General features: G+C 46.9%; 1 protein-coding gene across 1 annotated transcript in view; it reads right to left on the bottom strand.

Annotated features, from left to right (window-relative positions):
• CYSTM1 (cysteine rich transmembrane module containing 1) overlaps nucleotides 1-9,038 on the bottom strand; it is a 308,284-nt gene extending 299,246 nt beyond the window's left edge. Inside the window, exon 1 of the mRNA XM_030212061.1 lies at nucleotides 8,845-9,038. The gene's annotated coding sequence lies outside the window, so the exon portion shown is untranslated. The remainder of the gene's footprint in view (nucleotides 1-8,844) is intronic.
• Nucleotides 9,039-26,764: the final 17,726 nt, after the last annotated feature.

Genomic DNA, 26,764 nt, shown 5'->3' with positions numbered 1-26,764 from the left:
CAGTCGGCCAATAGAAGGAAGCAGCAGGAACAGCTGTGGGTGGAGCCAAGCCCCGATGCTGATTCCTCAGATCCCAGAGCCGAGAGCAGCAGCGAGCATATTCTAGGCTTTTTCCACTTTTTCCGAGCAGCGGGGAGGCAGGGAGCCCCAACACAGGTCTGTCCATCCAAAACAACAACGTGATTTTGAGCTTTGGGGGGGGGGGGGGGGGGGGGGGGGGAAGGGCTACATCTACTGCGTGTATGAGAGCCGTCTGTAGCATGCACAGAGAAGCCACGCATAGTGATTGACTGTTCTGCGCATGCTCAGTTCACCGACTGGCTTCCCCCATATTGCATGCAAATGAGCTGGGTCGCAAAAGAACAAGCAACTCATTTGCATGCGATTCTCTTTGTGAATCCCTCCTGTTTCTAAATCAGTAAATTTTTACTGATTTAGAAATGCAGACGGATTCTTAACGGGACCATTGTGCATCTGGCCCATTGCCATTAGTATACGGCCATTTTGTTTTTAATTACTGTGTGAGCATTTATCACCACCTATTTTGTAGGCAGTAAGGACTCATGCAGTATATGTGCACTAACCAGTCAGCACATAGTAATGTAGATGTGTTAACTGATTAGTACAGAATGCTCACTCCTACCCCCTCAAAAAAGTAGAAATATTTTTAGCATGCGCCTAAGCACATCCCATGGGATTCCATTTTTAAATGCTTTAAGTACGTGTTAGCGCCTAACACAGCTTAGTAAAAGTACCCCTAAGAGAATAACAAGAACAAGCAGGGAAAGCGGATAGATTCAATCTACAGGCAAAAAGATTGAACAATTATTTTGTTAGGCTTTCTGTTCCAGCTGGGATCTACCTTTCTCTTGCAGCTACTGTGATAAAGCATTTTACTGGAATGATACAGGAAGGAGGTTTTGTGACAGTACATCATCACAGGCTGTAAATCTTTCTGAAAATTCACTTAAGTCAGGGCTTGAATTGGTGAGGGGGGGACAGATGGCAAAGGAAGGCAGCAGCAGTGGCAAGCCTGGCTGGAGCACTGGGTACACAAGTTCAAAGTAGTATCACAGCAGCAGCAGGAACACAAGACAGGAGCGCATGGGAGAAATTTGGGTGGGCAAGGAATACACTATCCCTCAAACTACATGCATTTCCTGGTTTGGCTTCCCTGCTTTCTTTCTAGCTAAGGTAAGTTATCGAATCCTCCCCTTCCTTCCTCAGTCCTGACACAGCTCTGTAGTCTCCTTTCTGGCTTCCAACTTGGTTCTCGAGAGTTTCCATTCAGTTCTTGGTCACTGGAGTTGTATTGGGCTGGCAGATCATCTGGAGACCGGCGGAGCTGTAAATATATGACTCATGTTTGGGCCTGCTGACATGTCTGATTTTCCCACTCAACATGTGATTTCTGGGGTTTCTAATCTGTTGGAAGTAAGCTTCACATTCATCGTTGGCTCTAGGGCTGATCAGCATGGATTCTGGGGATAGGCCTGTTGTCAGCCTACTACTACTACTACTACTACTACTATTTAGCATTTCTATAGCGCTACAAGGCGTACGCAGAGCTGCACAAACATAGAAGAAAGACAGTCCCTGCTCAAAGAGCTTACAATCTAATAGACAAAAATAAATAAATAAAGTAAGCAAATCAAATCAATTAATGTGAACGGGAAGGAAGAGAGGAGGTTAGGTGGAGGCAAGTGGTTACGAGTCAAAAGCAATGTTAAAGAGGTGGGCTTTCAGTCTAGATTTAAAGGTGGCCAAGGATGGGGCAAGACGTAGGGGCTCAGGAAGTTTATTCCAGGCATAGGGTGCAGCGAGACAGAAGGCGCGAAGTCTGGAGTTGGCAGTATTGGAGAAGGGAACAGATAAGAAGGATTTATCCATGGAGCGGAGTGCACGGGAAGGGGTGTAGGGAAGGACGAGTGTGGAGAGATACTGGGGAGCAGCAGAGTGAGTACATTTATAGGTTAGTAGAAGAAGTTTGAACAGGATGCAAAAATGGATAGGGAGCCAGTGAAGGGACTTGAGGAGAGGGGTAGTATGAGTAAAGCGACCCTGGCGGAAGACGAGACGGGCAGCAGAGTTTTGAACCGACTGGAGAGGGGAGAGGTGACTAAGTGGGAGGCCAGCAAGAAGCAGATTGCAGTAGTCTAAACGAGAGGTGACAAGGGTGTGGATGAGGGTTTTGGTAGAGTGCACGGAAAGAAAGGGGCGGATTTTACGGATGTTGTAAAGAAAGAAACGACAGGTCTTGGCAATCTGCTAGATATGAGCAGAGAAGGTGTTATGATTGGGGTCTGAACCCCTCTCAAACTTACCTCTTTCCTGGGGGTCAGCTTCTTAGCTGGCTTCTGTTTCTTTTCTCTTTCCTTTCTGAGCTGGCTCTGTCTCTCTGTGCTGGCAGCTTCCAGCAGCATGGGGCTAATTGTCTCTTCACTGCAGCTGTGGGTGTAGTCTGAGTTGCTCTAACTCTCTTTGGGTGTACTGGCTTCAAGTGTTTCTCGGTTTTGCATTGGTGTGGGTTGGGCCTCTCTGGGTCAGTGTGCTTTTGCCTAGGTCTAGGGAGTGTGACATCATCAGGGAGGGCCTTGATAAGGAAGTGGTCTTGTTTCCTTCAGAGCCTTTGCAACAGTTGTGTTTGCTTTAGGTAGGGTGGTGCAGTGTGCACTTCTGACGTTGTGTCTAGTTTCCCTGCTTGCTTTTGCTAAGGTCCAGGTTACTGTTAGTGCAGTGTGCACTGGTGACTGTGTGTTTAGCTTTCCTGTTTTTCCCTTATGGTTCCCCTGCTTTTCCCTCTTGGTTTTGGAAGCATTGCTATGTGTAGGGCTTTGGAAGCTCTGTTGCTGATAGAAGTACTTCAGGGTTTGGTGTTGTTAGGAACACTGCAGAGTTTGCTGTTAGAAGTACTTCTGGTGTTTGTGCTATTGGGAGCATTGCAGTCTTTGCTGTTGGTGTTTGGTGATTTAGAAGCACTTTTGGCTTATGTGTTAGCTTCACTGCTTTTTCCTTGTGGCTCCCCTGTCTTCCCTTTTAGTGCTAGGAGCTCTTCTGGTTGCTTGCCAGAGTAGTGCTTGGGAAGCACCTTGTTAGTTGTATCTAGCTTGCTAGAGCAGTGCTGAGGTAGCTGGTTAGTTCTGTGTTTAACTTATTAGTGCAAAGCTCTGCTTGTAGCTTGGTGCTTAGTAGCACCTGTGTTAGCTTTGTGTTTAGTTCCCTGCTCTGTTAGTCTAGGGCTGAGGAAGTCCCTTTCTTGAGCAGGGATTAGGAGCTCCTGTTTAGTATAGGGCTTAGGAAGTCCTTTTGTCAGTTTACTGTTAGGAACACTCCTGCTGGTTTAGGGCTTGGGAGCACGTAGATCAGTTTAGGGTTAGGAGCACTTCTGTTTCCAGTCCTGGTCCCTATGTCATCCGGTATCCAGTAAGTCCTGTCGGCTACTCGAACCCAGGAGCTCAACTCTTGGGGGGCTTAGTAGCTAAGTACAGGTGAAGCTGTTGGACCAGTCCAGTGTGCTCCAGTCCCGTGTTCCGGTCCGGTGTGTGTTCCAGTCATGTGTCCTCCAGTCCGGGGGATTCCAGTCCATGTGTTCCGGTTCGCTGGGCAGTGCCTGCAGTCCCTGCCGGTGTGCTTACCCAGTGTTGGTTGGTGGGTTTTGCCTGCTGCTGTCGCTCCTCGTCAGCAGCCCAAGGGCTCACGTTTGCTCCAGAGCCCGGCCCCGCGGGCTCTGAACCTGAGAACCTGACAGAAGGAGAGAAAAGAGTCAAAGATGACCCCAAGGTTTCGAGCTGAGGAGACAGGGAGAATGAGAGAGCCATCAACAGAAATAGAAAATGGGGGGAGCGGGGAGGTGGGTTTGGGGGGGAAAATGAGAAGCTCGGTTTTGGTCATATTTAATTTCAGGTGGCGTTGAGACATCCAGACAGCAATATCAGACAAGCACACTGAAACTTTGGTTTGGATGCAAGGTGAGATATCAGGGGTAGAAAGGTAGATTTGGGAGTCATCAGCATAGAGATGGTAGGAAAAGCCTAGAATCTGTGTGTATTGGTATACGAGTTGCAGGAGACAGAAGCAAGAGAAATCCCAGAAAATAGATGTCCTGCACCCCCAGAATACAGGAGGTGCTCTAGGCTTGCAGGAGATGTGAAGCGTCTGTTCACGCTTTCCAAAAATACTAGGACTAAGGGGCATGCGATGAAACTACAGTGTAGTAAATTTAAAACAAATCGGAGAAAATGTTTCTTCACCCAACGTGTAATTAAACTCTGGAATTCGTTGCCGGAGAAAGTGGTGAAGGCGGTTAGCTTAGCAGAGTTTAAAAAGGGGTTGGACGGTTTCCTAAAGGACAAGTCCATAAACCGCTACTAAACGGACTTGGAAAACTCCAAAATTCCAGGAATAACATGTATAGAATGTTTGTACGTTTGGGAAGCTTGCCAGGTGCCCTTGGCCTGGATTGGCCGCTGTCGTGGACAGGATGCTGGGCTTGATGGACCCTTGGTCTTTTCCCAGTATGGCATTACTTATGTACTTATGAGATGGGAAAATCACAAATTGAGAGGTACGCTGAGGTGAAGACAGCCTAGCCTGCTCAGAAAAGAGGAGATGGATGAAATGAGCCTAAAAAGGAGGGGGGAGCGGTTTGAGTAGGGAGAGATGATACAGAACCTTCTGGGAAGTGGAGGAACAGGACTGGGAGGGGAACAGATTAAGACAGGAATATAGCAGGGGAGGATGTTAAGTGGAGCAACAAGCCAAAGGTATATTAAGAGGCTCATTTTCAAAGCACATATGTTACTATGGGGCACATTTTCAAAGCACTTAGACTTACAAAGTTCCATAGAGGTGTATTTATAGAGCACTTAGGCTTACAAAGTTACATAGTAATCTATGAAACTTTGTAAGCCGAAGTGCTTTGAAAATAAACACCTAAATTTATTGCCCCAAACATGAAATTTAAACTGAGTATGTAGGAGTGTGAAAATTAAAACAAAAAGAAACAGCAGAGGAAGCGTGTGGGCTGGGGACAGAGGACAGAGTGGTATAGACAGGCAGACAATGGTGGGAATGACCTGGGGTTGGGGGGGAAAGAGACTGGCTTGATTTTCAGTGCTTCCCCACTCTTGACTGCAACTTCTCCTGTTGTGCCAGCTACCTGCTCTGAACATGTAAATGTGTGCTGCTATTTATGCCCGAGACCAGACCTTGCTTTGTTTTTCTATTTTTATGGGAAGCAGAGAAATTTGGGATGTAATTTATATGTTCAGCACCTCAAATGAACAGTTCAAAGTCAAACCCTTGTGACAGGAGAGGAGGAAGAAACAACCCACTGCACCACTGTTCCCCTTTGCCTACTGAAGGGCTGGATTAGCACAGCATAAAGCGAGAAGGCTCTCAGTGGCAGCAGGGCAGATGAGTGGCAGCAGGGGAGGGGGAGGTGTGCCTATCCAGTATCCAACCCAGCTTGTTACTGAGACTAGGAACCAGCCGAGCAATCCCACACCGAGGCCACTATTCCATAGTCGCTACTGTAATCAAAGAATTGTAGATTAGGGGCTTTTTGCTCATTTTTCAGAATCACGTCAGTGTCTAATGAATATGTCATCTATGATTTGAGGGATAAACTGCCAAAAAAATCCCACAAGAATATACGTTTGAAAATAGGACATTTCTTCTATTAATCATACAAGAAAAAAAAAAACACTCAGATCCCGTTGTCCCTACAGTAACAGCAGAGGCGTATCCAATCAAGGTGTGTTTGTTGCATGTGCACCCCATCAGTCCCTCCCTTCTCCTTCCTGCCACATCCCGTCAGTCCATCGCTTCCTGGCCCGGCAGCACAAAGATCTCTAATTCCCTCCCCCTCTTCAAGTGTTTGCCCAGGAAGTGCCACCAGCACCCCTAGGCTGCCTGTGGCCTGCACAGGGCTGTCTCTCTGAATTGTCCTGCCCCATCTGATGCAACTTCCTGTTTTCTGAAGGGCAGGGCGGTTCAGAAAGAAAGGCCAGATATAGGCAACCTATGAGTGCCGCTGCTTGAGTCAAGATGAAGTGATTTTGAGGTATTGGGGGGGGGGGGGGGCAGGGAATTGTTACGTTTGCAGGGCCAGGCAGGGAAGGGAGAGAAATGCAGACGCATCCCCCGTCGAAAATTCCAGGCTACGCTACAGATAATCTGTGAAGTTAATGCAAAACCATAAAATATGCTCAAATCCTATATTTCAAACGTGCCATACCAAAATAGCACTAACTCGGTAACAATCCTACCTACGAAAAAGTAGTACTGCAAATATTCTACTAGGCCCTGAACCACCTATGCACCTTCTTCTGGGAACTCAGAGCAAAGCACTTCTGCAGAACCCTACACTGAAACTGCATAGTAACAGAACACATGACCTCAATCAGAATGCAACACCTCATAAATGAACAGTGATGACCACAAATTAGAAAAGAAATAGGTAAGATATACAGAAAATAAATTATGCTCTCACTCCCCCTCATCAACATTCACGAACCCCAGAGGGCAGGAAGTGAAATGCATTTCCTTGTGTGTTAAGCAATACAGCACAGAGAGAGAGAACCATTTCCAAAATTGACAAATTCCAGTCACTAAATTCACAATGATTTGAACTTTTAATCAGGGTATTTTGATAATTATCTTGGTTCCAATTTCTTCATCAGCCTCAACAGGAGTGAGAAGCTTATGAAATATACTGAAGCTATCGCAATGTCATATACTTCAACATGCATTTTTCTATATTGTGTCGTTTTCTTTCCATTTCTGCTGAAGTTTAAAAAGTGTATAATTCATTTTTTGTATGCTATATGAATCTGTTAGTCTACTAGCGGTGCTTCTACACTAATGGCATTGGTTAAATATTCTGTAAGTACCTTATTGATGCCGCGCATTAACATGTTTCGGCTATAGGATTCTGTACTGTGCAGGTGTGGTTGTATCAAGAAATTACTGAAGACTTACTTCTTTGTTGCAACCTACTCTCCTTGTTCCCCTGCTGATTAATATTCCCCTTTACGTTCCCCATCCTGCTTAGTTTTCCAATGTTAGTCAATGCTCTCCTTGTTTAACCTTTTTTTTTTTTCGCTTTATCTGTATCTTCATAATTTGTAATTCCTAATAATTTTCTGTAAACCATATTGTGCCTTTCCGGTTAACACTCTCCCTCTTACTTGTGCCTTCTAATGCTCCATCATCCTCCCCTTGAAAGCTCTCTCCTTTCCTCCAATACCATCCTGACCATTCTCTCAAACAGTCTGCCTTCTAACCTCTTCTACATGTTACACACATGTAGCTGTCACAACCTTCCCCTTTCCTTCTGAAAGGCAGCCTAAATTTGCACTGATGACTAGGGAGATAGAGGGAGAATACAGTCTCTTCCTCCACCCAATCGTCATCAGCCCCACCCACGCATTAAAGCTTTCCTCACCTCCTAATATTCATCATCACATATGCCACTCAGGCATTGTTTTCAGGTGCACTCAGATTACAGATGTGCATTTTCTAAGAGTGAGATTTGGGAAGCAAAGTAATTCCTTTGCTTCAGGCTCACCCCTTCTCATGTTTCCTCACTACAGGATAGGAGGCCAGGACCTACATTAAAAATCAGGAGTTGGGCACTAGCTTCTCATCTGTAGTGGGGGGAATCCTAACAACCTGGCTATGTCTCCAGGATGGCATACTAGCTGTATCTATCCTAAAGGTATTGCAGATCTGACTATGGCAGCATACTTGAAGTGGGCACAAAGCACGGCAACGAGAGGGGTTTTAGGACACTGAAAACCTGTCCACATAGGGTTAACCTTGTAGCAGCCCAATTTGCTCTGCATCTCAGAGTTATTCCAGTCCGGCAGCACCAGTAACCAATCAATCGCTGCAGAGAAATGTTCCTGCTGGGGTTTAGCTTTAGTTCTTTACTATGGTAATCCACGTGACTCTTCAGTCCTTTCCAGCTCTGTAGCCTGGTTTTACTCCCCGGGCCCTGAGCTACAGATTAACACAGTAGCCGCGGATTTTCCAAGGGCCTGAGCAGAGGCAAGGAAGTGAAACTAGGCAGGGAGACAGGGCAATGATTTTTCACCGTATATGATACTGAATTACACACACACAAAAAAAAAAAACACAGGAGGAAGGGGAAGTGAGGTTTCTTTCCCTGACAGAACCATCGCAGGTGTGTTAAGTACCACCGGCTACCAAGAATTTCAGTAATACAAGGATAGCCAAACACTAGGCCTGCAGGGGAATTACTCTGGAAACATTGCCGGACACTAGATTAAAACATATTCAGACGAAGAGTTAGCAGATGAGTATAACCTTGGTGATTTCACTCTGCATACCCTCGTTCTTAACGTATCTGGTGTATTTTTCCAAAACTACTGTCCTTGGCATCCCATTTAGTCAGCTAGTAGCTGAGCTGTTTTGGGACCCTCACTAATTGGAACTCTTGGGAAACCTCACCCTATCAACACCCCATGTTTGTTGTGTTTTGTGCTTGTGATTCTGTTTGCTGATATTCTCTGTACATCGTCTGACTGTTATAGTCAAAAGGCAATCACAATACATTAACATTTACCATACATTTTATTTTAAATCTAAGATATTTTTGTATGTGTGTGTGCCTATAATAGTCTTATCCATATTTTACCCCTCGGTCGGCTATATTTCATATCCATTTTGATTATACGCAAAAGACTCAGTAAAGTATTACCTAGGTCCTGAATGGTAGAGGAGAATAAGCCCACGAAAGGCCCTAGGGAAGAAAGGAAAAGCGCAGCGCAAAGAACTACGATCAGCAGTGTGTGCTACGGAGAGGAATGCGGTACTCACCCCCAAACAGAGAGCAAAGCAGCTTCTCCCCACGTCTGCCTTTCTAGTGTTCAGTCACACCAGCTCCTTTCGTACCTGCAACTAGTGCGCTCACGCTCACTGAAACCTTTCCTTCCCTGTACCCTTCCCAGCTGCAGCTGCCCTGACGTCATCGACTCTCTGGGAGGCCACGGTCACCTGACCCACTGCTGCGGGGCGGGTGGCCGTGAGCTCTTGCTACCGTATTATCAGTATCATAAGAGTGAAAGGCATTAAGGCAAGAGCGCCGCGGCAGTACTTTCTGCTCTTTCCTGTTACCAGCTGTGCCGGGCTCGTGCTCACAGTAAATAAGACGTGCAAGGCGTCGGTGGCCCCGTCTCTTGACTTGAGGCCGGACCGGCAGAAGAAAGAAACAACAGCTGAGCCGCCGTCCTGCGCGTTTTCGCTACCTGCATATTTACAATCTGCAGAAGCCCGGTGGAGCTTGGAAAAGAGGGAGTAAAGAGTGGTGTGGTGGCCGTGTTATGAGAGAGAGAGAGAGGCCCAACTGGATGGCAAGGACAGGGAGGGACAAGTTACGATGGGGCAATACAGATTCCACATTAGGCGTCACCGCCCAGAGAAAGAATCTAAGGGGTAAATGCACTAAAAAGAAAACGAGCCAGAAACGTGGGTTTTAAACTGGTTCAAGGCAGTTCAACCAGCAAGTAAACTGCCATGCTGTCTGAAACATGGGCGTAGTTTGACTTTCATTTGGCAGCAGGGTTGCCAGGTAGAAATTTTTTTTCCAGCCCAATCCAGGCCAGAAACCAGCCCAAAACCCGCCCAAACACAAACCCCGCCCCTGACACCCCCACCCCTGCGGCACCGGCCCCGCCCCCGCCGTCACCGGCCCCGCCTCCCACGTCATCGGGCCCGCCTCCCTGTCATCAGCCCCGCCTCCCCGTCATCGGGCCCGCCTCCCCGTCATCGGCCCCGCCCAAAACGTCACTAACCCCGCCCAAAAACGTCACTAACCCCGCCCCCCGCGGCCGAAAAAAATCAAAAAGCCGCCCAAAAAGCCGCCCGGAAGCCCAAAAAACTGCCCAAAAAACCGCAACCCGCCGCGGGCAAAAATTTCCCGCGGCGGGTCGCGGAAAACCGCCCAATTGGGCGGTAAAACCGCCCACCTGGCAACACTGTTTGGCAGGGTTGCCAGGTGGAAAATTTTTTTCCCACCCAAACAAGCCCAAAACCCGCCCAAACTCAAACCCCGCCCCTGACACCCCCACCCCTGCGTCATCACCCCCCCCCCGCCGTCATCAACCCCGCCTCCGCCGTCATCGGCCCCGCCCAAAACGTCACTAACCCCGCCCCCTGCGGCCGAAAAAACGCTCAAAAAACTGCCCAAAAGACACAAAAGAAGCCCAAAAAACCACAACCCGCCGCGGGGGGTCACGGAAACCGCCCAATTGGGCGGTAAAACCGCCCACCTGGCAACACTGTTTGGGGGGGGGGCAAAGGATGGGGTGGAGCATATTAGCATATTCATTTGCATATGTATATATTCAAATGAATATGCTAATATGGAGGAAGGAAGGGAAAAAAAACCTGGCTTTTTGGGGGGAATAATCAGCTTCTTACAAGCAGGGGCACGAGGCGCTGCCTGCGATGCTGCTTCGCCGGTTTTAACGGGACTGAGGTGGGGAAGGAGAGGGGCGAAAGGGACTCGGGTGGGGGTGTTCAGAGGGGAGAAGGGGACTGGGGTGGGGATCTCAGAGGGGAGAAGGGAAGGGGAGGGGAGAAGGGGACTGGGGTGGGGTGTTCAGAGGGGAGAAGGGGACTGGGGTGGGGGTCTCAGAGGGGAAAAGGGGAGGGGAGAAGTGGACTGGGGTGGGGATCTCAGACAGGGGAGGGGGAGGGGAGAAGGGGACTGGGGTGGGGATCTCAGAGGGGAGAAGGGAAGGGGAGGGGAGAAGGGGACTGGGATGGGGGTGTTCAGAGGAGAGAAGGGGACTGGGGTGGGGGTCTCAGACAGGGGAGGGGAGAAGGGGACTGTGGTGGGGGTCTCAGACAGGAGAAGGGGAGGAGAGAAGGGGACTGGAGTGGGGGTGTTCAGAGGGGAGAAGGGGGCTGGAACTGGGGGCTGAAAAAAGGGGCAGAGAGAAAGAGGGGACAGATCCTAGATGGAAGGGGGAGCGAGAGGGAGGGCAGACCCTGGATGGATGGGAGAGGGAGGGCAAATGGTGGATTGAAGGGGCAGAGAGAAAGGGCAGGCAGTGGATGGAAGGGACGGCAGAGAGGGCAGACACTGGATGGCAGAGAGAGAGAGAGAGTGAAGACAGATGCTGGATGGAAGGAAGACGGTGAAAAGAAGATGAGGAAAGCAGAAACCAGAGACAACAAACTGTAAATAAAATATATATTTTTTATTTTTTTTGCTTAAGGATTAAGTATTGTAGATGTGTTAAATGTTTATAATAGAACATGTAAATAAGGTAATCTTTTTATTGGACTAATTTTAATACATTTTGACTAACTTTCGGAGAACAAAACCCCCTTCCTCAGGTCAGGATAGGATACTGTAACAGCACTATACTGTACTGACCCGAGGACGGAGGTTTTGGCCTCTGAAAGCTAAATGTATTAGTCCAATAAAATGGTATTATTTTACTTTCTATATTTGTTTTATTTCTATTTGTTAATTTGTAAAGTGGTAATTGGTACTTGTTAGGTTTTTTTTTTCAAATTTACATCTGCTGTCTTTATATTTTGCACAGTTCTAGGGGACAGTTTCTGTTTCTGTGGTGTTGCATTGTATGCAGAGTCTGGCATTGGGGATTCAGTTTAATTTTTGTCTAAATACAAAGTTTATGATTACTTATTCTATAGTGGATTAGGGTGTATCTGTGTTTGTGAAAAAGACATGGCTTTCAGTTGGCATTGACTGTGCAGGATCTACGATCTGTACTATTCTGTCTGGTTTCGTTTTACAATAGGTGAATTGATGTTCTAGTGCTCACTGTAGTGTTTAAGATGCTTTCCTTTTCCTTGTGTGACTCGTAGAAATGACTGCTTATGGTATGGTAGAATTGCTCTATAGGTCCTGAGTGTTTTGTATTCTCGGCATGCCTAGTACTGGATTTGGGGGGGGGGGGGGGTGTTCAAAAATGACCGGCCCCGGGTGTCAACTACCCTAGGTACGCCACTGCTCCAACGCAATCTTTTTTTCGAAGTCCTTCTTAGCCTTCCTTATCAGCGCTTTGCATTTCACTTGACATTCCTTATGCTTTTTCTTATTATTTTCAGTTGGTTCCTTCTTCCGTTTTCTGAAGGATTTTCTTTTAGCTCTTATAGCTTCCTTCACCTCACTTTTTAACCACACCACCTGTCGTTTGGTCTTCCGTCCTCCTTGTTTAATACGCGGAATATATTTGGCCTGGGCTTCCAGGATGGTGTTTTTGAACAGCATTCACACCTGATGTAAATTTTTGGCCCATGCAGTCGCTCCTCTAAGTTTTCTTTTCATCATTCTTCTCATAGTTTCTTTTTTAAAGTTAAATGCTAACGTATATGATTTCCTATGTATACTTACTTCAAAGCTAATATCAAATCCAATCATATTATGATCATTGTTATCAAGCGGCCCCAGCACCATTGCCTTCCGCACCAGATCATGTGCTCCACTAAGGACTAGGTCTAGAATTTTTCCTTCTCACGTTGGCTCCTGTTACATTTACCCAGTCAATATCGGGGTAATTGAAATCACCCATTATTATTGTGTTGCCCAGTTTGTTTGCGTTCCTAATTTCCTTTAACATTTCTGCATCCGTCTGTTCATCCTGGCCAGGTGGATGGTAGTACACTCCTATCACTATCCTTTTCCCCTTTACACATGGAATTTCAATCCACAGTGATTCCAAGAAGTGTTTTGTTTCCTGCAGAATTTTCAATCTATTTATTTCAAGGCTCTCGTTAATATACAATGCTAACCCTCCACCAATTCGATCCACCCTATCACTACGATATAATTTGTATCCCGGTATGACAGTGTCCCACTGGTTATTCTCCTTCCACCAGGACTCAGAGATGCCTATATCTAATTTTTCATTTAGTGCAGTATATTCTAACTCTCCTATCTTATTTCTTAGGCTCCTGGCATTCGCATATAGACATTTCAAACTATGTTTGTTGTTCCTATTTACATCATGCTCAGCACTTGACAGTATTAATATACAATCTTTTGTCTGATTTTTATTTAAGGACAAGGTCTCTTTTGCAACCTAACATGATTTTATTTATTATTTATTTATTTGTTGCATTTGTATCCCACATTTTCCCACCTCTTTGCAGGCTCAATGTGGCTTACAATACATCATGAATAGTGGAGACGTATAAGAAATAAACATTTAGTATTACAGAAAGATCTTGGGTAACATGATAATGATAAAGCATGATATTAATATAACAATCAAATACCCTATCTTCCCTGTTTTGGTGATATCTTTGGAAGATACCTTATCCCGAACCATGCGCTTTTGAGTGACTGTTGGCCTTCCCCGTTTCTAGTTTAAAAGCTGCTCTATCTCCTTTTTAATTGCCGACGCCAGCAGCCTGGTCCCACCCTGGTTAAGGTGGAGCCCATCCTTTCGGAATAGGCTTTCCCTTCCCCAGAATGTTGCCCAGTTCCTAACAAATCTAAAACCCTCTTCTCTGCACTATCGTCTCATCCACGCATTGAGACTCCGGAGCCCTGCCTGTCTCTTGGGCCCTGCGCGTGGAACAGGTAGCATTTCAAAAAATGCTACCCTAGAGGTTCTGGATATGAGCTTTCTACCTAAGAGCCTACATTTGGCTTCCAGAACCTCTCTCTCACATTTTCCTATGTCATTGGTACCCCCATGTACCAAGACAGCCGGCTCCTCCCCAGCACTATCTAAAATCCTATCCAGGTGACGCGTGAGGTCCGTCACCTTTGCACCAGGCAGGCAAGTCACCAGGCGATCCTCATGTCCATCAGCCACCCGGCTATCTATATGCCTAATGATCGAATCACCAACTACAACAGCTGCCCTAACCTTTCCCTCCCGGGCAGCACTTAGAAACATATCCTCGGTGCGAGAGGATAGTACATCCCCTGGTGGGCAGGTCCTGGCTACAGGAGTACTTCTTACTTCACCAGGGTGATGCTCTCCTTCTAGGAGACCTCCCTCCTCCAAGATAGCACAGGGGCTACCAGACTGGAGTTGGGACTTCTCTACAACATCCGGTTTTTTTTACACGCACATAATGGACGTTCATATTTGCTGGCAGTATAAGGAAAAATTAGGACGAGCGCGCAACCCCAATTCCAATGGTCATTAACTCTACCCCACCCTCTAGAAAACACCTTTTTTGTACACGCACATAACGAACGTTTATATTTGCAGGCATAGAGGCATATTTTCAAAGCACTTAGCCTTCCAAAGTTCCAAAGAAACCTATGGAACTTTGGAAGGCTAAGTGCTTTGAAAATATGCCTCATAGTAACATAGTAGATGACGGCAAAAAAAGACCTGCACGGTCCATCCAGTCTGCCCAACAAGATAACTCATATGTGCTACTTTTTGTGTATACCCTACTTTGATTTGTACCTGTGCTCTTCAGGGCACAGACCGTATAAGTCTGCCCAGCACTATCCCCGCCTCCCAACCACCAGCCCCGCCTCCCAACCACCGGCTCTGGCACAGACCGTATAAGTCTGCCCAGCACTATCCTCGCCTCACAACCACCAGCCCCGCCTCACAACCACCGGCTCTGGCACAGACCGTATAAGTCTTCCCAGCACTATCCCCGCCTCCCAACCACCAGCCCTGCCTCCCGATCTTGACTAAGCTCCTGAGGATTCATTCCTTCGGCACATGATTCCTTTATGCTTGTCCCACGCATGTTTGAATTCCGTTACCGTTTTCATTTCCACCACCTCCCGCGGGAGGGCATTCCAAGCAGTATGAGGACGAACACCGCCCCTTCCACTAATGGTCATTAGACAAATATTTGTTTTTACACGCACATACGAACGTCCATATATGCTGCCAATACTTACGGATCTGGGGTATGAAGAACGCCTATTAAATAGGCGTTGCAAAACTTTCCACCCTTGGTCCATCCGTATAATATTGGGCCTTTTCCCCGGACGGGGGAAAAGGCGCTTCTCATTTATGATGAACAGCTGGGTCAGCCACAGCATGTCCATGTCGGAGAAGTTGGGCTTTCTCCCTCGTGCAGTCATGACATCTGACAAATGTGCACACATAGTAACATAGTAGATGACAGCAGAAAAAGACCTGCATGGTCCATCCAGTCTGCCCAACAAGATAAACTCATATGTGCTACTTTTTGTGTATACCTTACCTTGATTTGTATCTGTCATTTTCAGGGCACAGACCGTATAAGTCTGCCCAGCACTATCCCTGCCTCCCAACCACCGGCTCTGGGACAGACCTTGTAAGTCTCCTCAGCAATATCCTCTCTCCCCCTCAAGACGAGTAGGAGAAGGAGGAAGGAGATTTGATTTTTTTTTTTTTTACAAGCAGGGCACGAGGCGCTGCCTGCGACGCTGCTTCGCCGTTTTTTAAAATGTGCGGCGACGCAGGAATGGCCACGGGAGGCGATGGGAGGCGGCGGGAGCGGAGCACCCCCCACCCACTGGCACCCAGGGCGGACCGCCCCCACCGCCCCCCCCTTGGTATGCCACTGCGTTGGAGGCAAAAACACATAGTAAAACTTTTTTTAAGGTATATTAAAAGCAGTAAGCCGGCAAAAGAATCGGTTGGACCACTAGATGGCCAAGGAGTAAAAGGGGCCATCAGGAAAGACAAAGCCGTAGCGGAGAGATTAAATGAATTCTTTGCTTCGGTCTTCACCGAGGAAGATTTGAGAGTGATACCGGTGCCGGAAATGGTATTCGAAGCTGACGAGTCAGAGAAACTTAATGAAATCTCTGTAAACCTGGAGGATATAATGGGGCAGTTCTACAAACTGGAGAGTAGCAAATCTGGACCAGATGGTATTCATCCCAGGGTACTGAGGGAACTGAAAAATGAGCTTGCGGAGCTACTGTTAGAAATATGTAATTTATCCTTAAAATCGAGCATGGTACTGGAAGATTGGAGGGTGGCCAATGTAACGCCGATTTTTTAAAAAGGGTCCAGAGGAGATCCGGGAAATTATAGACCGGTGAGAGTAACGTCGGTGGTGGGCAAAATGGTAGAGACTATTATTAAGAACAAAATTACAGAGCATATTCAAAAGCGTGGATTAATGAGACAAAGTCAACATGGATTTAGTGAAGGGAAATCTTGCCTCACCAATCTACTACATTTCTTTGAAGGGGTGAACAAACATGGATAAAAGTGAGCCGGTTGATATTGTGTATCTAGATTTTCAGAAGGCGTTTGACAAAGTACCTCATGAAAGACTCCAGAGGAAATTGGAGAGTCATGGGATAGGAGGTAGTGTTCTATTGTGGATTAAAAACTGGTTAAAAGAAAACAGAGAGTAGGGTTAAATGGTCATTATTCTCAATGGAGAAGGGTAGTTAGTGGGGTTCGCCAGGGGTCTGTGCTGGGACCGCTGCTTTTTAACATATTTATAAATGACATAGAGATGGGAGTAACTAGTGAGGTAATTAAATTTGCTGATGACACAAAGTTATTCTAAGTCGTTAAATCGCTGGAGGATTGTGAAAAATGTCAGGAAGTATTTTTTCACGGAGAGAGTGATGGATGCTTGGAATGCCCTCCCGCGGGAGGTGGTGGAGATGAAAACGGTAACGGAATTCAAACATGCGTGGGATAAACATAAAGGAATCCTGCTCAGAAGGAATGGATCCTCAGGAACATAACAGAGATTGGGTGGCAGAGCCGGTGGTGGGAGGCATGGCTGGTGGTTGGGAAGCGGGGATAGTGCTGAGCAGACTTATACGTTCTGTACCAGAACCGGTGGTGGGAGGTGGGGCTGGTGGTTGGGAGGCGGGGCTAGTGCTGGGCAGACTTGTACAGTCTGTGCCCTGAGAATGGCAGATACAAATCAAGGTAAGGTATATACAAAAATTAGCATATGTGAAATTATCTTGTTGGGCAGACTGGATGGACCGTACAGGTCTTTTTCTGCTGTCATCTACTATGTTACTATGTTTACAAGAGGGCCTTACAAGACTGGGAGACTGGGCGTCTAAATGGCAGATGACATTTAATGTGAGCAAGTGCAAAGTGATGCATGTGGGAAAGAGGAACCAGAATTATAGCTACGTCATGCAAGGTTTCACGTTAGGAGTCACGGACCAAGAAAGGGATCTAGGTGTCGTCATTGATGATACATTGAAACCTTCTGCTCAGTGTGCTGCTGTGGCTATGAAAGCAAATAGAATGTTAGGTATTATTAGGAAAGGAATGGAAAACAAAAATGAGGATGTTATAATGCCTTTGTATCTCTCCATGGTGCGACCGCACCTCGAATATTGTGTTCAATTCTGGTCGCCGCATCTCAAAAAAGATATAGTGGAATTAGAAAAGGTGCAGAGAAGGGCGACGAGGAAAGGCTAAAGTGGCTGTGGCTCTTCAGCTTGGAGAAAAGGCGGCTGAGAGGAGATATGATAGAGGTCTATAAAATAATGAGTGGATTGAATGGGTAGATGTGAAGCGTCTGTTCACACTTTCCAAAAATACTAGGACTAGGGGGCATGCGATGAAGCTACAATTTAAAATGAATCAGAGAAAGTTTTCTTCACTCAACATGTAATTAAACTCTGGAATTCGTTGCCAGAGAATGTAGTAAAGACGGTTAGCTTAGCGGAGTTTAAAAAAGGTTTGGACAGCTTCCTAAAGGAAAAGTCCATAGACCTTTATTAAATGGACTGGGGAAAATCCACTATTTCTGGGATAAGCAGTATAAAATGTTTTGTACATTTTTAGGATCTTGCCAGGTATTTATGACCTGGATTGGCCACTGTTGGAAACAGGATGCTGGGCTCGATGGACCTTTGGTCTTTCCCAGTTTGGCAATACTTATGTACTTATGTAGAAGGTGACATGGAGCTAATGACCATTGGATTTGGGGGTGCGTGCTCGGCCTCTGCAAATATGAACATTCGTTATGTGCGTGTACTAAAAAGGTGTTTTCTAGAAGGTGGGGTGGAGCTAATGAGCATGACAGTACATCATTGCTTTTTTTATATACATTTCTTTTCACTTGATAGCCCTTCTTCTTGTTTTACAGGTTGAGGAGTTGATAAAACAGGGTCGGGCCTTAAGAAAGGACAACACAGAATGGCTCCAGGAGGTGAAGGCTAACCTTGTCAACAGCCCAGGTATTTGTTGGTTTCACATGAGTCTGTAACTGCAACATGAGGTTTGATAATGCCCTTGGGGTACTGATATTTCTTTGTCTCTGCAGAAATGTCATCTTCTCAGGCTGATGATGATGGTGATGATGATGGCGACGAGGGGTGCCTGGCTGGTCCTGCTCCTCCCCACCCTTCCTATCCTACCCCTGGTCCCCATCCCTTGCCTTATGCCCTTGTACGTTCCGGCCCCTCTTCTGGTCCCCCACCAAAGAGATCCCACCAAACCCCACTCATGCGGGTCCCCGCCCCAAAGCACGGCCCTTTTCTCCTTGCCTCTCCTCCTCCCCGAACGGACTTGAGACCCCCTGCCTCCCCCCACCCAGCCGCACAGTTCCACCAGCCCTCCTCTCCCCTCTGCCTCCCCCCCCAGCCGCACTCCCACCAGCCTCCTGTTCCCCATCCTACCACCACCCCTCCAACCCCTGCTACCCACGCTCACCCTTGGACTTCCCTACCCCTTTCCCTAACCCATGCCGGGGCCTCAATCTCCACTCTGCAAGTCACCCCCCTCCTGGAGCGATTCGGAGAGATTGAGGTCATACATGTTGAGTTTCACAAGGACTGTTGCCTACGCTGGTTTGTGCATGTTAAAGCTGTCCGCAAGGAAGTTTTCTAACAGTCCCTCTGTTGTCTTTACTGGCAAGTGACGTGGTGGACCTCACAGGGTAGGAAGAGGACATCCCCCCTTATCCCTCCACAACCGTTGACCGTGGTGTCTCCCCCATACCCCCTGCTCCCACCCACACCAGAGCCACCTCCCTTGTTCCTCCCACTCCCACCCTTGTGGACCGCGCCTCATCCCCCATCCCTCTCGCCCGTACTCACCTTTCCCCTGATTGCCTACAGGAGATGGCCGAGGTACTGCACACGGGAGGGCAGAAACTGGAGGGCCTTTCCAAGTTTATAAAGTTTTTTCATTGTTAATACAATTCTGCGTGTTCTTGTGGTGTATTCTTTCAAAGAGGTTGTGTGGGGGCTGGGTTATTAGACAGCCATTGCACAGAGATAACAGCACTTACCGCCACCCAGGAGGAGAGGAGTAAGGAAAAGGAGGAGGAGGAAGAAGAAGAGGGAGAGAAGGAGGAGAATGAGGCTGCAGCTGCCCTCTAAACATAGTAACATAGTAGATGACGGCAGAAAAAGACCTGCACGGTCCATCCAGTCTGCCCAAGAAGATAAATTCATATGTGCTACTTTTTTTATTTGTACTGTCCTCTTCAGTGCACAGACCGTATAAGTCTGCCCAGCACTATCCCCGCCTCCCAACCACCAACCCCGCCTCCCAACCACCAGCTCTGGCACAGACCGTATAAGTCTGCCCAGCACTATCCCTGCCACCCACCACCGGCTCTGGCACAGACCATATAAGTCTGCCCAGCACTATCCCCGCCGCCCAACCACCAGCCCCGGCACAGACTGTATAAGTCGGCCCAGCACTAGTCCCGCCTCCCAACCACCAGCCCCAGCACAGACCGTATATGTCAGCCCACACTAGCCCCGCCTCCCAACCACCAGCTCTGCCACCCATTCTAGGCTAAGCTCATGAGGATCCCTTTCTTCTGCACAGGATTCCTTTATGTTTATCCCACGCATGTTTGAATTCCTTTACCGTTTTCATCTCCACCACCTCCCGCGGGAGGGCATTCCAAGCATCCACCACCCTCTCCGTGAAAAAATATTTCCTGACATTCTTCTTGAGTCTGCCCCCCTTCAATCTCATTTCATGCCCTCTCGTTCTACCGCCTTCCCATCTCCGGAAAAGGTTCGTTTGCGGATTAATACCTTTCAAATATTTGAATGTCTGTATCATATCACCCCTGTTCCTCCTTTCCTCCAGGGTATACATGTTCAGGTCCTCAAGTCTCTCCTCATACGTCTTGTAACGCAAATCCCATACCATCCTCGTAGCTTTTCTTTGCACCGCTTCAATTCTTTTTACATCGTTAGCAAGATACGGCCTCCAAAACTGAACACAATACTCCAGGTGGGGCCTCACCAACGACTTGTACAGGGGCATCAACACCTCTTTTCTTCTGCTGGTCACACCTCTCTCTATACAGCCTAGTAACCTTCTAGCTACGGCCACCGCCTTGTCACACTGTTTCATCGCCTTCAGATCCTCAGATACTATCACCCCCAAGATCCCTCTCCCCATCCGTACCTAGCAGACTCTCACCACCTAACACATACGCCTCTCTTGGATTTCTACTCCCTAAGTGCACCACTTTGCATTTCTTTGCATTGAATTTTAATTGCCAAACCTTAGACCATTCTTCTAGCTTTTTCAGATCCTTTTTCATGTTTTCCACTCCCTCCGGGGTGTCCACTGTGTTACAAATCTTAGTATCATCCGCAAATAGGCAAACTTTACCTTCTAACCCTTCGGCAATGTCACTCACAAATATATTGAACAGAATCGGCCCCAGCACCGATCCCTGAGGCACTCCACTACTCACCTTTCCCTCCTCCGAGTGAACTCCATTCACCACCACCCTCTGGCGCCTGTCCGTCAACCAGTTCCTAATCCAGTTCACCACTTTGGGTCCTATCTTCAGCCCATCCAGTTTATTTAAGAGCCTCCTGTGGGGAACCGTGTCAAAAGCCTTGCTGAAATCTAAGTAGATTACGTCTATAGCACGTCCACGGTTCAATTCTCCGGTCACCCAATCAAAGAATTCAATGAGATTCGTTTGGCACGATTTTCCTTTGGTAAAACCATGTTGTCTCGGATCTTGCAACTCATTTTCTTCCAGGAAATTCACTATCCTTTCCTTCAGCATCGCTTCCATTACTTTTCCAATAATCGAAGTGAGGCTTACCGGCCTGTAGTTTCCAGCTTCTTCCCTATCACCACTTTTGTGAAGAGGGACCACCTCCGCCGTTCTCCAATCCCTCGGAACCTCTCCCATTTCTTTTTTTTTTTTTTTTTAATATTGTTTTTATTGCAATACACAGTGCCAATTTCCAGATGAAAATAAACAAATGTATCTAATTTGTACAGAAATCTCTGCGGTTCCATATTTAACATGCAAAAACTTTATACATTGTAGCACCCAATACAAGAGTCCATCCCCAACACCCTGCATTGCATTTTGTCTTATCCCTATCTATCATTCACACTCTAACCACCTTTCAAACCTTCTGTATCATATCACAACATACACCCCCATACACTCTCCCCTTCTATATTCCCCTCCCCCCCCTACCCCATCGCATTTAAGCAGGAGGCCCACAGATAAGCATATTGTCTATTTTTCAGTCTGGGAGAGCTGCGATAAACCTGAATCTCGTATTTCCCCACCTCTCGCATACGTGTTTTCCATAATTCTCCCGATACCAACCCCGAGGAAGTCCAGCAGTGCAATATAGTCTTCCTGACCAACAGTAACGAGACGTACAGAAATCGCTGTTGTGGTGGTCTAAGTCCCTGACTCACCAACAAGGATTGATCCCCCAACAAGAGAGTTGCATAGTCCCACTCCACAACTGTACATAATATATTATTTAGAAGTTGAAATGCCTCATTCCAAACCACCAAGGCCGGACACTCCAGGAAAGAATGGACAATGTCTCCCCCTTCCCTGTTACATTTACTACATCTATCCTTGTCCCAAAGTCCCATAGTGACCCCTTTAGCTTTAGAGATGTACGCTCTGTGCAAAATCTTGTATTGTGTCTCTTGTAGATCCACTGCTTTAACCATATTATGTAGTGTAGAAAAAAGTTTTTCAAAACCCTGTCCCGTGTATGTAGTCCCCAGATCCTCATTCCACCGGTTCACCAATTTTCCCATGCCGCCCGTAGGCCCTTTCAATGTTAATACCTTATACCAAGTGGACAAGCTGTTGGCTTTGCTGGGCATCTGCAATAAGATTTTATCTAACGGTCCCCAAGTCCATCCATCCCCGTATTGGTCCTTGATTGATGACCAATAATGCCGAACTTGCATGTACTGTAACATATTACTATTTGGGACCGCCCAGTTCTCTTTTACCTGTTCAAATGTAAAGAATACCGACTGTTCTTCATCCACAAGTTGACCCAGTATCCTGCATCCCTTATCCTCCCATCTAGAGAACATCGAGTGTCCCATACCCGCCGGGAATGCTACATTACCCGTCATGCTGAGGTACGGGGAAGCGTCTGGGGAACGCTGTTGTTGCCGCCTCCACCAAATCCAAGCTCTCCTTAACGGTCTCAAAAAGTCCAACCTATGGGATATCCGAGGTACCCCACTGGAGCCTAAATGCAATAAGTTAAGAAAATTCCATGGATGACTCCAATCCTCAAACCCCTCTCTAGGAAGGAATCGTGAGCATCCCCCAACTCCCTCATAAATAAGCCGTATCATTGCTGCCACATTGTATCTTCTTAAATCCGGCAGCCCCAAACCTCCCTGAGCCTTAGATAGAGATAACTTTGCGTACCCTATACGTGCCCCTTTGCCCCGCCAAATAAACTTGCCCACATAGGACCTAAACAAACGTTCTTCTCTCCTGAGAACCCATATCGGAGCTACCTGTAGTGGGTATAAAATTTTTGGTAAAAAAAACCATCTTCGTAAGAGCTATCCTTCCCATTAACGATAGGGGCAACTCCTTCCATTTCTCACACAGCCTTTTTATTTTATCCAATACTTCCACCACATTACGTTTATAAAATACTGAGGCATTAGTGCTCAGGAAAATCCCCAAGTATTTCATAGTCCCCTCTACCGGTCTTATAGGGAGCCCCCCCATCCCAGGGTCCCCCCTTATCCCAGAGAGCGGCAATAGTTCCGATTTATCATAGTTCACTTTCAGCCCTGACAGTTCTCCAAAATCTCTCACTATGTCCAAAACCCCAGGCAAGTCTCTGGATGCATTAGCCACATATAGTAAAATGTCATCCGCATATAAATTTACCCGAAGCTCTTTACTGCCCACCCTTATACCTTGAAATTCCTCACTGGCTCGAATCTTTAAAGCCAGCGGTTCAATCGCTAATAAAAACAAAAGTGGCGATAGTGGGCAGCCCTGCCTAGTCCCCCTTTGAATTGAAAAGCTGTCAGTCAGTTTCCCATTAACTAGCAACCTGGCCGACGGGTTGGTGTAGAGAGCCCGTATCCAAGACACATAGGCCCCTGTAATTCCAAACCTTTCCAGTATCCCAAATAAATATGGCCAGGAGATGCTGTCAAAGGCCTTTTCCATGTCAAGACCCACAATAGCTTCCAATCCTCCCCTCCCTTTTCGTTCGTGTATGGCCATTAACGCCTGCATGATGTTCATCGATGCGTATCTCCCTGGGACAAAGCCCACCTGATCTTCATGGACTAAGGTCTGAATAACCCGATTTAAACGCTTCGCCAAAATAACTGCTAATAGCTTAATATCTTGATTCAGCAGGGAGATAGGACGGTACGCTCCTACCTGATTATTGTCCTTGCCCGGTTTTGGCAATAGTACTATATGTGCCAAGTTAGAATGCATGTGTTCTCCCCCCCCCACCAGATCATTGAACCAGGTCGTCAATGGTGACACCACCAGGTCCGGTATCATCCGGTAATACTCTGGCCCAAATCCATCAGGGCCTGGTGCCTTCGTCAACTTCATGTCTTTGATCCCCAGCCTAACTTCTGTCTCTAAGATAGGCGCATTCAGTTGTATCACCTGTTCTGCTGTAAGCTTTGGCATCTGCAATTGCTGGAAAAAGGCTTCATTCTTGTCATTATCATACTCTCTAGACTGATATAGTGAACTATAAAATTTGACAAATTGCTGTCTAATCTGTGCGTCTGTATTATACACCCCTCCCTTATCATCCTTGATAGCTGAAATAATTTGTGTCTTACGAGAAGGCCTAACTAAGTTAGCCAACAGCCTGCCCGCTTTACCCCCCCAGCGGAATAGCCGGAGCCGCCGGAGGTATATATCTCTTTCTGCTCTTTGTGTCAGTAGCTCGGTTATCTTTGTCTTAACCAATTTTAATTCTGTCCTGTAATTATTAGTCATATGTGTTATATGTTGCCGGCGCAGTTGGTGATACTCTCGGGACAACCGCAATAATTCTGCCTCCCTCTGCTTCCTTTTCCCTGCTGTGTATGCAATAATATGCCCTCTCATGACTGCCTTCGAGGCTGCCCAGTATATTTCCGGTGTAACCTCTGGGGTCTGGTTATGCTGCTGGTATTCCAGCCATTTGAGCCTTAAGTATGTCTGGAACTCCCTATCGTTAATTAGCGCGGGAGAGAGCCTCCACATGCGCTCCCCTGTTTCTGCGGTCCATGGGATCACCATCTCAACAGCCTGATGGTCACTCAATATTGGGTCTACTATTTGCACTCTGGAGATCCTGGCTGTCATGGAGGGGGAAACCAGTAAATAATCCAATCGGGAGTATACTCCATGGGGGTGAGAGTAAAACGTAAACTCCTCCCCCTGCGGGTTAAGGAGCCGCCAAATATCTACCAGTCCCAGCTGGTCCAGCACAAAATTAACCCCTTTGCTCTCCCAGTTCCCCCCCCTATGTCTAGGCGGTTTGCAATCTATTGTGGGGTCTGCTACCACATTGAAGTCTCCCCCCAATATGAGTTGATAATCTGCATAAGCAACCACCTTGGCCACCAAGTCAGAAAAAAACTTATGGGAATACACATTGGGTCCGTATACATTGCATAACAGTATCTGCTGTCCCCACAGCTCTCCCAGTACCAAGATGTATCTCCCTTCTTGATCATGTATCATTTTATGGACATTAAAGGGCAATCTTTTATGAATTAAAATGGCAACTCCCCTCTGGCGTGAGTTATAGGAGGAAAATCCTATTTCACCTACCCATCCTCTTCTCAACTTTTGATGTTCAACTGCCGACAGGTGGGTCTCTTGAAGATATGCAATATCCACTCCCTCTTTATTTAGCCATGTCAAAATCTTATTGCGTTTTATGGGGGAGTGAATACCATCAACATTGAGAGTAGTTATTTTTAAATTAACCATAGATTAAACATTTGTTTTCCCAAGCTTCTATTACTTGTGTTTGTCCCTCACCGGTCTCCCAGCCAAACCGGCGGGTATCAAAAACATGTTTCACATAATGTCCTTTGATCCATATCGTGTTCCCCTGCATATCCAGATATTTCCCTCGCATCCAGCCCTCCCTATACTGGTCCCTCCCCCCTCCCCTTTCATCTCTTTCTTCCTTCCATACACACACTTCTATCATCCAATCATTCAATCTCAAATATCCCCATCCACCTCCCCCCCTCCCTACAACATTTTCTTCCCCCTCTCCCCCCAACAATACCAGCCCACATCCTTCACCTACCCAAATACAGCTGGAAGAGAAGCTTCCCATCCCCCCTGCCATAACATAACAATTACGTAACACTACAAGGCTATATGTTAAACTTCTATAACTATTGTCCCTTTCCTCCAGCCCGCATAAACTGCTTATACTACTATTATTCGAGTTATCATCGGGTTATCTAAAGGGGGCAGACATTTATCATTAATGTTCCAGGTCTTCCCCCCTTTACCGTCCATCTTCAGTGAGATCGATAAGTCCTTCCACCTCATCCATCATTATCTGCCTCCGATCACCAACTTTCTGTCTTTGTTCCCCATTTAGCCCGTTTCATCTTGTCTTGCGTTCGCCCTCTCATTGTATTTCTCCAGGAAATCTTTCGCTACTGCAGCATCGTTGATGATGATAGATTTTCCATCCACCCAGACTCTCAACTTAGCTGGGTATAGTAGTGCACACTTTAACCCCTTTTTGTATAATGCCGAACATGTGGGTGCCATCGCCTTTCTCATGAGGGCCACTCGTGTGGAGTAATCATTAAATAACAGCAACCGGTTTCCTTCATACATTAGTGCCTCTTTCGCCCTTGCAGCCTTTAAGATCCTCTCCTTTATCAACCAGTTCGTGAAATGTGCTATCGCTGTGCGGGGTCTATTATTCCCCTCTCCACGTGCTCCAATACGATGCGCTCTGTCACAACAGCCTGGGCCTCCAAGCTCCGCCATGCCTAATTGCTCTGGAAGCCACGTGGCAAAGAAATCATACAGCTTCTGGTCTTTCACCGTTTCCGGCAGACCGATCACCCTGATATTATTTCTGCGGGACCGGTTTTCTTGTTCTTCAACCCGGTCCCTCATTTCTTCGAGTTCTTTTTTAAGTGCGGTGATATGTACTGCCGTTTCTTGAGCTTCATCTTCTCTTTCAGAAATCCGCCGTTCTGCCTCTGCCAGTCGCATCGAGTGGGAATCAAATTTCTCATTAATCTCATCGACGGCAGACTGTAGCTTATTTAGTTTATCCTCCAGGGCAGCGGAAACAGATTTCGATATCTCCTGTGCCCAGTCTGTATTCGGTATGAGTGGAGCGGGTGTTGTTTGCTGAGTCCCCGCCATTTTGTCCAGACTGTTCCTTGGTGGGTTAGAAGACTTTCTCGAAACTTTCGGGGGCATTCCTCGCTGGGATTTTTGTTATCCGCTATCAGACGAGTCTACCGTCTGTGACAAAGAGCCCCTTACGTCTGTAGTCTCGTAAATGTCCGATTTTTTTGCAGAAATTTGCAGGTCAGGGTCGGAG

The sequence above is a fragment of the Microcaecilia unicolor genome, chromosome 8 (genome assembly GCF_901765095.1).
Source record: "Microcaecilia unicolor chromosome 8, aMicUni1.1, whole genome shotgun sequence".
NCBI classification, from domain to species: domain Eukaryota; kingdom Metazoa; phylum Chordata; class Amphibia; order Gymnophiona; family Siphonopidae; genus Microcaecilia; species Microcaecilia unicolor.
The sequence above is the reverse complement of the archived record's forward strand: the minus strand, read 5'-3'. Positions and strand labels throughout refer to the sequence as shown.